The sequence below is a fragment of the Solanum verrucosum genome, unplaced genomic scaffold (genome assembly GCF_900185275.1).
Source record: "Solanum verrucosum unplaced genomic scaffold, falcon-dt-bn FXZP01000009.1, whole genome shotgun sequence".
Classification (NCBI taxonomy): Eukaryota; Viridiplantae; Streptophyta; class Magnoliopsida; order Solanales; family Solanaceae; genus Solanum; species Solanum verrucosum.
Window position 1 is genome coordinate 206,877 of NW_026020231.1, and position 9,569 is coordinate 216,445.

Here is a 9,569-nt window from a genome sequence, read left to right on the forward strand (position 1 = left end):
TAAATCAATGAACCATTGTTAAGAAAAAATAATAGTCGCATCGATAATGGAATTATCTAATATTCTCACTATCGACAATTGTACTCGAGTGAGTCAACTTGCTGCCTAGAATTAAGTATATATATATATATATATGTACACGGACACAAGCACATTGTCTAACCTATTGACAATGGTGATCATTGTTTCAAATATGCTTCTCTAGAACATCTCAACAGATAATTTACAATCAGAAACAATGAAGGACATTATAGCCATAGCATATTGCACTACTATATACAAGATCATCTCCAAAATTATCAGTGGCAGAATTTGGCGTGTTATTGATGGGATTGTTGGATAGAGTCAATCAATATTCATACCAAAGAGACTTATATCTGACACATATTACCCAGCTATGAATTGATAAAAATGGTACACTAAAAAACACATTTTGCCAAGGAGCAAAAATATGAAGGAAAGGCTACACGTACTTCGTGAATAATGTATTAATAACTGATAACTTGCCAACATTGGATAACCTTCAAAACCAACAAATATTGTTTAATGAAATCACCAAATCTGAGGAAGACTACATAATTACTCTTTTCGTTCACATTGACTTGCTGCAGTAAGTCAAAGTATTTACGGAAATGAATACAATAGTGAAGAAAACATGTCACATTTGAAAGTCTGTCTAGTGCAGAAGTATACCATTATTCAGGCACAACCGAGCAGATTCAAGTAATACCAAATGATTGAAGCCAAGGAATGATTCTTTCTTGAAATTACTGGGCAAATGGGAATAGAGAACAAGCTCTTTACTTTCAGTTTGATAATACAAAAGTTGAGCCAAATTAATCCATTGAGCAACAAACTTAAAGGGATGTCCATGAAAACAAAAGTATCACAGACATATGGATGTATGATTATAGAGTAATGTCAACAATGATAACATAAATATATTAAGCAATCCAGAATGTTGGTTCTTGAAATGGCTATATTCTATTTCCAGTGCATTACCTATTTGGGAATTAATCTTTTGTTTAGACATTTATGTAGGATTTCCATTGCTGGGATTTTTTTACTTGTTTGAGATGCATTTTATTTCTGTTTACCCATTGAAAACTCCACAAATGGAAATCAAATAAAGATCTAATTTAGTATGTAACTCATTAAGTAGACCAACCTAATTTTGAGTCATAGGTCCAGGAAAAACCTAAATATGCAGATTCTAGATTTAAGTAATATAGAAGAACCTCCAAAACCCTTCTTGTTAATCACTCAAATAAAAAGACTTAGGCATTATGCAAAGGTGGAGTTGAAGCCTCTGTATGCCCTAGGATGAACCCCATAATCGATTTTGAGGCAAATCGGAGAACTTACCGCAAAGGCGAAACGACTGCCCGAGAGACCACTCAAAGCTTGGTGGTGGAAGAAAATAATGGCTCCGCAAGCAGCTTGATCCTAACCTCTCGAGAGTGAGGAGCAAGAAAAATACCAAGAGAAGAGAACATCAGAGGAAGCGAACCTAAAAAGAGAAGTCACGTTGGTGTGTTGTCATGTTACCCGTGGAAAGTTAAAGCTGTAGTATTAGATAATGATGAAATGGAAACGACAGAGATAACACAAAATCTTAAGAAATCAAAATTAATTAAACAGAAGAAACGGGGAAAAAAAAGGGAAGCAGAGCTCACCTGGAGAGCAGAGGAAGAGGTGGAAGAAGAGTCCAACGAAGAGAGAATTGATTTTTATTACTTACCTACTTTTTAATAGCACAAATTGGGGGTTAGAACCAACCCTCTATTTTAATTTATTTTCGTCGTCCGGCCCACGTGGACGTATTAATTGGTTTCGTAGTATTGAGGGTACTCGCACTTATATAGAAGGGCTAATACATAATGGTATCATTTCACATTTATATCCTCCAATTTTGAGTGTGCATAAATAGACACTTAAATTTGTATAAAATTAAACAAGTAGACAAATGAGTCCTATGTGACATAAAACACACAGGACACCATGTAGGACGCAAATTTCCATGTAGAATGTCATGTAGGACGTGTGTGTCTATTTATTCAATTTTATACAAGTTTGAGTGTCTACTTATGCATACTCAAAGTTGGAGGGCATAAATGTAAAATAAGGTAAAGTTAAAAGGCATATTTATGTATTATGCCAATTTAGAATGATGATATATGTGTGTGTGGGAGATGATTTATGCAATATTTGAAAGGGAAAAATTGATGTGGATTACTTTTCTTTTTTAAGAAAAGTTGAAATAAAAATTGATTGTAGTGGCAAAGTAAGCTATGCCAATTAAATAAACCAAGATCTTTCGTTTCCCTGAAAATGTTGGCACATTATTAATTATTGTGAAATAAAAATCAAGTTATGATAAAGGCTAAGAAGTAAGGGTGTTTATTGAAATATCATATTATATCAAAAAATTTAATATTGTGATTTTGATATTATGGTATTTGGTGTGATAAATGGTATATATTTTAAATTTTTTCGATATTCGATACAGTATTTGGTATTTAGATATAACCTATCAAAATTTATAGTTACATAAACAAATATGCAACCTAGTATTAGTATAAACTAAATGTTTAGAAGATAAAATTTTGATTACTTTATTTTGATTGAAATGTATTTGAATTATAATTGATTAACAAAAGGAGTTATTTGTACTTTATTTTGCATATATATTTCTATATCTGCAACGTGTTAGTATGATACAATTGAGACTTTTTTTAATTGTCGAAGACATAATATTCTATTAAACAAGTACATATTAATCGAAATTGAACAAATTATGATTATCAATTTACCATATCGTAAAATATGCAAATCTAATTTTAATATACCAAAAATCGTACCAAATTAAATTAATATAATAATAATATAATATTTTTAAAAATCAAATTACGATATTAAATTTTTTAAATATAGTACAATACCATACTATGTCCACCCTACTGAGAAGTCTTAACACGTTAATTATCTCTCAATTGTCAGTATACAACATGATATTTCGAAAAAAGTTAACGAAAGGTCTAAATGTCAGAATTTATACTCCCTCAGATATGTTTGTTTGACTTGTCATATTTTATTTTTACATAGTATTTTTTAAAAAAAATATTAAGTAACTAAAAGAATAATTTAGCTGAACTATCCATATTTATTATTATTTTTTATTTCAATTGGGACTTCTTTTTACTACATTATTATTACTTTTTAATTACAATATCCCTAAACCTTTGGATAGTCAATATTTAGGAATGGTGGAGGTTTAAGATTTATTCAAATGACAATTTAATTTTTTATATTATTTAATTAAATTCATTTGTAGCCTCTCACAATATATAAATTTTACATGGAAATCTGATATCATAATTTTAAAAAATTATTATATCTTCATACAACGAATTAAATTCCAAATGGTGTTTTTTATTTTCAAAATCAGAAATTGAAATTCACAAATCACACATATATAAATTTAATTTATACGAAATGTCTAAAGTTCATAATTTAAAGCTTTTTTTTTGGATTTGAAATATGTTTAGATTTTTGGATAATCGTCAATTTTGACTTTACTAGCCTAGGTGAAGAAATGGGAACCCATTTTATTTGGGTAACCGAAAGAAATATAAAATTGTCCAGAGTGATATTTTTTCTTGGGGGGCGGCACGTGTAAGACAAATTTAAGTGCCTGTGGAGCCTTTCAAAGCTACACGTGCCAAATGTTGAACTCTCTAATTATTATTATTATTAAATAAATGATGGTGTCACGGACTTAGAGTCTTAATAAAGCTCTGTGCGGCACTTGACAACTTACTCACGAATCTTTCACGATCTTGTAAGCCTTTTGAAACTAAAATCGCTAAAAGAATGAAAGGAAAGACTTGGAAAGATTTGAAAGAAAGTTTTGTATTACTTGAAGAATGCTTTACAACTTGCTTGCTTTAAGCTTGGATGTCTTACAAATGAATGACACCTCTATTTATACTACCACATGGGGGCTAAAGTGTAATTAATATTTACTTTACAAGTCCTTACTTATTTACACTTTGGTCCCTTCTCTAGAAATCTCTACACTTTCTAGGAAATTCCAAGGCTTTCCAAGAAAATATCTAAGGTTTTCTAGAGAATTCTAAGGAAAGACCTAGGGAATTCTAGAGTCTTCCATTAACCTCTCCACAACTCTAGATTATTCCCCTTTCTTTCGGTGCCAAATTTGAACTGTGAAGTGGCGGGACGTGACACGTTCCCCTACCTATTGATGCGACGATCGCGTCGCATCGTTGCTGCGTCGCCAGCCGGGTCTTGTCTTCTCGTACGTGTGGCCAATAGTCTACTGACTCGATCAACACCCTCGCACAACGCCTTCAGTTGATTCCTGCTCTTTTTCTGCTCGGTCTTATGATCTACCTCCTTCCTAGGAGGCAAGCGCATCTGCGGCTTCTTTGGCATCACAACATTGTTCTATTTTTTAACCTTCTTCGTGCATGGTGACAAGGACCCTTTAGCACTATTGTTTTCCTTCGAACTTGCAATGATGGCTATGAATATCGACTCCTTCTTTTTAGGGCCTCTTATGAGCTGCATGGCTGTTAGACGGACTTGTTCTTCCGTCTTCGGTACTTTAACCAGGGGCACCATACATGATCATCCTTGCTCCATGACTAGAAGTCGTTGGAGGTAAGGGTCAATCATCGTGTGGCACTCTTCGAAGAACGCATGCCCTAGAATGATATCGAAGAGGTCTAAAGGAGTGACAGTAAAATTGGTCTTACCTTGCCACTGGCCCAGCGTGATATTTACTCTATGCGTGACTCCACACACGGGAGTCGGTGGTGCATTGACTGTCCTGAGTTGGGCGTTACTTGGACTGTAACTCAGCCCCAACCTTATCGCTGCCTTTTTGGTCATGATATTAACCTCTGCACCCGTGTCGACCATAGCACGAGTGGGTCTTCCATTAATCATGAGGTCGACATACTATGTGCCGTATCCTCTTGGCTTCTCTGGCTACTTCGTGATGGCTCCGCACAGTCCTATCAAGCCCAACTGCGTCGTATCTGCTCATTGTCCTTGCTCCTGTGCGTCTTTCTCCTTTCGCTTTCGCATGATAGCACCAAGGCTCTTCAGTTCAGGGCACCTTGCATAGCCATGCGGCTCACCGCATATGTAGCAACCACTTATTTTGGCAGTCTCTGCCTTTCTCTCTGTGTCGCCATGATGTCTAGACTTCTTGTCATCGGACTTATAGGTATCATGTTTCTTGGGATGTGGCCGCTGCTCTTAGACTTTGCCACGATCTCCCCCACCATGGTCATGACTACTTCTCATCTCTTCTCCTCCGGCTTTGTCGGGCTTCTCATGCCCGAAGTCTGTCAAAGCTTCGGCCTGCGTGATGGCTTCATCTATAGTCCTGACCTGCCGACGTTCCAACTCCGTTCTGTCCCAATTTTGCAACCCATCCATGAAGTGGAACAACATATCATCATCCGTGAGGTTAGGAATTTGAAGCGTGAGAGTGGTGAACTCCTACACATATGCGCGTATGCTGCCTGTTTGCTTCAGGTCCCTAAACTTGTGCTTCGCCTCATAGATGACATTGTTAGGGAAGAAGGCCTTCTTGAACTCTTCCCGGAATTGCTCCCAGGTGTTGATAGTGCACGTCCCATTCCCTATCTCGGCCTCTTTGCGCCTCCACCATAGCATGGCCATCTCCGAATACTCTTATTGCTCTTCAGCCTGTTGCACTTGAAGTAATTCTCCAAATGCCATAAGAAGTTCTCCACCTCTTGCGCGTCACAGACACCTTTGAATATAGGTGGCTTGGGAGCCTCGACCTTGGCCTCCCTATCTCGGTCAAGCGACGATGATCCTCTAACTTTCATCCCTTCCTTGAGTGCTTTCATCTCACCCTTCATGGTCTCAATCGTGCTTAACGGCTCCATGAGCCGATATTTCAAGGAAGTGATAGCCTTATTCACTTGGAACTCGGCCCGTTGGCGTCCCTCCAACTCCCTGCGAAGGTTTTCAGTCTCCTCAAGGGTGAAGTCCTCGAGGGTCTTGAGCTTGCCATCTGCCACATTCAAACGTCTGCCTAATATCTCCACGGCCTGCCTCGCCACTTCAACCCTTGCGACCCATTCTTCTCCAACGGTGACGTCAATGGCCTCCTCGCCAAGTTCATCGTCATTTGCTTCGGTGGTCGAATGTGGATGAGATGTTAGCGCCTCGCTCGGTGTGGGGTTGAACAATATTTCCTCTTTACTCTTTTGATGCCTCTTTCCCTTGCGGTTCTTCTTTCCACCATCCAAACGGACGTTGGTGGTGCTAGCGGCGTTCACGTCTCCTTTGTTAGTCATTCCCTTAGTATCAAACCTCGCTCTGATACCACGTTGTCACGGACTTAAAGTCTTACTAAAGCTCCGTGCGGCACTTGACAACTTACTCACGAATCTTTCACGATCTTGTAAGCTCAAGTAAGCCCTTTGAAACTAAGATCGTTAAGAGAATGAAAGGAATGACTTGGAAAGATTTGGAATAAGGCTTTGTATTACTTGGAGAATGCTTTACAACTTGCTTTGCTTGGCTTGCTTGCTTCAAGCTTGGATGCCTTACAAATGAATGACACCTCTATTTATAATACCACCTAGGGGCTAAAGTGTAATTAATATTTACTTTACAAGTCCCTACTTATTTACACTTTGGTCCCTTATCTAAAAATCTCTACACTTTCTAGGAAATTCTAAGGCTTTCCAAGAAAATAGCTAAGGTATTCTAGAGAGTTCTAAGGAAGACCTAGGGAATTCTAGAGTCTTCCACTAACCTCACCATAACTCTAGATTATTCCCCCTTTTTTCGGTGCCAAATTTGAACTGTAAAGTGGCGGGACGTGACAAAAGGACTAGTTTAATAATGCATCATGATGGTGTTGAAAAATTTTTCATACAAGATTTTTGAGAAGATTTGTGACCAATTCAAATAAATCGTATAGTAAACGCATGGATCATTTAGGACGCTTATTCTAAAAGTAATTTTTTTTACACGTAAATTTGAATTAATCAAATTACAAATAAAAAGTAGACACATTAATGATTGATGTTTGACGTAGGATGTAAGGTATATTAATTTTAGGATAAAATATAAGGATTATTTTATTTCATATCCGGTTGGCGATATTAGATAGTCTTTGGAATATTTATCTCATTAGTTTTATCATAGGAATATACATGATAAAATAACTTATCTAAAAAATAATTAATTTCAAAATAACTTATTTCTATCCAAATAAAAAATATTAAAAAATACTCCTTCTATTTGATGTTTATATATATTTGCCATGATATGAAATTAGAAAATGTATGTAATGTATAAATATTCTTAAATCTTATAATTCTAAAGTAATATTTTTGTTATATATTATATATATATTAGAATTTATGATATTGAATATAGTATAAAGTTGTATTTGCTTATAAGTTTTTATAAAATGAACAAAGTAAAAATAGACTGAGAAAGTATTAAATAAATAAAAATAAAGTTAAAGAGGTAAACTGATGAGGTATCTTAATAAAGTTAATGACTGCATGAGGCCAAAATCCAAATACCCACGATGTCATATGGCTCATATGAATGTCATTTGTCACAGAGTGTCAAAAAAAATTCAGCATATATATAAGTTTAAATAAAATAATAATTCAAAGCGATTTTTGACATAAATATGCTTTAGATTTTTTTGGATAATCATCGATTTTAACTTTTACTCGTCAAGAAATGGGCGTTATTCTAATCAAGATGTGGACCCCTATATATTATCTTCTTCTTTTTATAATCATCTATACATTTTCTTATTGGGTAGCAAAAAGACAAATAATTGGGAGTGATATTTTCTTGGCCGGAACGTGTAAAATTTGGCCCAACCTTTGAAAGCAACACATGCAAAATGTTGAATGGTCTAAGCGTCGTTATTATTATTATTATTATTATTTATTATTATTATTATTATTTTATTTATTTATTTATTATTATTATTATTATTATTAAATAAGTGAAGGAATTGTTCCATAATGCACCATGATGATGTTGAAAAAAAATGTTTAACAACGTTTCTGAGAAGATTAGTGATTAATTAAATTAAATCATACAGTAACACACTAATCATTTAGGACACTATATCCTAAAAGTAAAGTTCTTTTTAACATAAATTTAAATTTTGTATATAAAAAATAAAGACCAGACACATTGATGAGCAGAAAAAAAAACTAAAAGTATAATAATGTATAGATATTTTTAAATTTTAAGTAGCCTTTTTGCTATAGATTTGAATATTTTTTGTACCTTTTTAAGAATTTAATTCATTGAATTGAAAATAAAGTTATTATAGCTTCTTGCAATGTCAAGATACTTTTTACAAAACAGACAAAGTAAAGATGCACAAATAATGTCCCGTTTGGCAATAAATAAATTTTGGCAAATATTGTTTGTCCATACACTTTCTCATTATTTGGCTAACTTTTTTAGCAAATAACCCAAATTCCCAAATACAAGTTTTTTCTAGTATTTGAAATAAATCTCATTATTTGAAAAGTTTTAAAAATTTAAATTTTACACCAAACTTTTATCTTTTACAAAAACACTCTATTTATTAACACCAACCAATTGCTCAATTAACTCTCCATCTGCCAACTAACTCAATTAATAAACTTTTCTATTATAAAGAGCATACATGAACTATGCATGTTTCTTCTCTCTACTGAACTGCCAAAAACGTTTCTAGTCTTAGGTTGTTGTATCATGTATGGATTCTCCAGGTGATGATGCACAATGTTTCCTTCTACATGCATGCTTCTGATTTCATACATTCCTTTGTTACAGTTAGACTTAATGCACTAGCTATTAATATGATTATGTTAAATCAACATTACTAAATAAAACATGAATTGCATTTATTTTATTTTGGTAGAAAAATATTACACTGTTGATGCTGGTCTTCGGAACGCCAAGAAGATTTCTAGCTTCATACAAAGGAATGCGCTATCATTTACAGGACTACTGAGGAAGTGAAAGAGAGTCTAAGAATGGAAAAGAGCTATTTAACTATAGACATGCCTCTCTGCGCAATGTAATTGAAAGAACTTTTGGTGCGTGAAAAAGTAGATTCAAAATACTAGCTACAACAAGGCATGAACAACTATGAATGTGACATGCAAGTGAAAATAGTAATTGTTTGCGCTGTATTACATAATTTTTATGTGAATACCAAAGCAGTGATGGAATATTTAGTGAATATGAAAGTGATGATATATATGGTTGTTATGACAAACAATAGACTTAGGGTAACAACATCGCTTCATCTTCTCGAACATCTGATTTGCAAATGCAAGCTCATCGAGAAGAGATTGTTCATAGAATGTGGAAAGATTATATTAAAGAATAGTTTGAACTCTTCCAGAAGAGAAGGCAAAGGTGCTTTAGTGATTGCAATATTTATCTCCTTTTGTTTTATTCTTCTTTTTCAAATTCATATTAGTTGTATTTTCATTATCATGATTTGTACTAGTCTCTTTTAA

General features: G+C 34.3%; 1 protein-coding gene across 1 annotated transcript in view; it reads right to left on the bottom strand.

The window, feature by feature from the left end:
* The window catches only part of LOC125832105 (rac-like GTP-binding protein 3), a 235,728-nt gene that overhangs the window by 54,595 nt on the left and 171,564 nt on the right, over nucleotides 1-9,569 (bottom strand). The gene's annotated exons all lie outside the window — the stretch shown is intronic.